The following is a 2,500-nucleotide window of genomic DNA, read 5'->3' as shown; positions in this document are numbered from 1 at the left end:
TGTGTGTGTTTGTGTGGTGTGTGTGTGTAAATATATATATATGAAACTATAAAGAAATATAATAAAGGAATATGTGCCGTGGGACTGAATACACGCTTTTACTAGAATGTAAATAGATGTATTTGAAACATCTTTATATATGCAATTGAAAAAGCAACAGCAACAACAACCGTGAAAGATAGTGAAAAAGTAGTTTCAAGTTTCTTGAGATTGCTAAACTACAGTGAAATCATTCCGTTTATATAAGACGATATGCAAATACACATCCTGCTTACTGTGACTCTTAAATAGAACCTGAGCTGCCATACATATCTCTTCGCGTTTCTTTAGTGAGAAAATTAATGCAAATATATTCTGCCATTAGAATTTAAGTGCGAAATGAACTTCATAAACAGCAGAGAATCATCTCAACTGAATATATTTGAATTTTCTATGGCCTTTGATAGTTCGCTTGAGTAAGGAAGACTTCATTTTGTCTTCTCAATAAAGTTGGGAGATAATTTTTGAAATAGTAGCGGCAGTGTTGCTGTAGACCCACAATTAGTCGTAATTACAGGAAGCTGGGTACGATAGAACTCGATGAAATACAAAAAAGATAACTCACTGAACAAAATACATACAGTTGTTTTGTTTCGTTCTTCTATATTCTGCGTTCAAATCTTGTCGGAGTTGAATATTTTATGATCGATTTCATTAGGATGGTTACAGAAAGTAGAAGTACTATTCAGGTGGCAGTTATATCGACCATACTACTGCACAAAGATTGGTCTTATATTAAAGGATGAGCTCAATTGTGGCCATCTTACTATCAGTAGTAGAAATGATAGTAGTAGTAGTAGTAGTAGTAGTAGTAGTAGTTGTTGTGGTGGTGGTGGTGGTGGTGGGAGCTGGTTGCGATATCTGCATTAATTTAATGGCTTCTTTTACTGTTCAACAGGACATCTCTGAGTAAATTCATATGTGTAGTGTCACATTTAAGAGATTCTAATGAATTAAAAATACGGGACATTTTGTTAATGCAGTGTCTGTTCATGTTATTTCCTGTTGATGTTGTTATGTAAGTCTAAGGCGTTTTTTTTATATGTTCGCCAACACCTTTGTTTTTATTACTCAAAAAACTCTTATAATTGATAGAGACCACCTCTCTATATAAGAGATAGAGATAAATAAAATAAATAAATCTATATAAAGGGGATGGATGTATACACCATACGAAGCGAAGCCATTCACACACACAAAGAATTTCACGAACGGCCACAACAATGCCAACATCACGATTAACAACGCCAACAGCAGCGGCGGTGACAACGATGGCAATAACAACAACAACTACCACGATGGCAACACTGTGGGCGAATATACATACACAGAGGAATACAGGAACTGTACCGTATTTTCGGGTCTTAGGACAGCAGTAGCACACTGGGGTTGAGAGGATGGGGCTGTGAGGAAGGCCATACTGCTGCTAAACGGCGATGACACACACACAAGCGTATTCATACACACACACGCACGCACACACACACAAGGACACATACTCATGCGCCCATAAAGATATACATCTTAGAAGAACAGAATGGAGTAAGTGGAGCAAGAACACACACGAACACGAAAAGTATCACTGAAGAGGTTACAGATGTGTGTTCCAGACAATGGACATAAGTTAAAATAATAAAATAAGAAAAGTAATAAACGAGTAATAGTGCGCGTGTTTATTTGGCAAAAAAAAAAAGAATGACCATCCCGAAATGCAAGATGGATTGGCTGTATGGTAAGAAGCTTGCTTCCCAACCACATGATTCCAGGTTCAGTCCCACTGCGTGGCATCTTGGGCAAGTGTCTTCTACTATAGCCTCGGGCCGACCAAAGCCTTGTGAGTGGATTTGGCAGACGGAAACTGAGAGAAGCCTGTCGTATATATATATATGTTTGTGTCTGTGTTTGTCCACTGTCGCTTGACAACCGATGTTGGTGTGTTTACGTCCCCATTACTTAGCGGTTCGGCAAAAAGACCAATAGAATAAGTACTAGGCTTATAAAGAATAAGTTCTGGGGTCGATTTGTTTGTCTAAAGGTGGTGCTCCAGCATGGCTGCAGTCAAATGACTGAAACAAATTAAAGGAATAAAGAATATTTATATGTCTATTTCTCCATGCATGTCATATACACTGGATATACATACATACATACATACATACATATATATATATATATATATATATAAACAAATAGTAAATGAGTATATGCATATATACGTACAGGTATGTATAGGTGCATATCTGGGTACAGGATATTGCAAACAAAACGTAGACGGGAAAACACACAAGCCACATAGAGGACATTCTACTTCATCAGCTACCTCCGTTTTAACACCGGCGTTTCGAAGAGCTAGGCAGGACGCATCGTTAAAACGGCTCTTCCCATGGACCGCAAATTAAATTTGTATACACAAATTAAATCTTGGCATGGAGGAATGTAGTGGCGGACAAAAAAACAAGAC

This window comes from Octopus bimaculoides, chromosome 4 (assembly GCF_046866305.1).
Source record: "Octopus bimaculoides isolate indiv1 chromosome 4, ASM4686630v1, whole genome shotgun sequence".
Lineage (NCBI taxonomy): Eukaryota > Metazoa > Mollusca > Cephalopoda > Octopoda > Octopodidae > Octopus > Octopus bimaculoides.
This window is presented reverse-complemented; position numbering follows the sequence as displayed.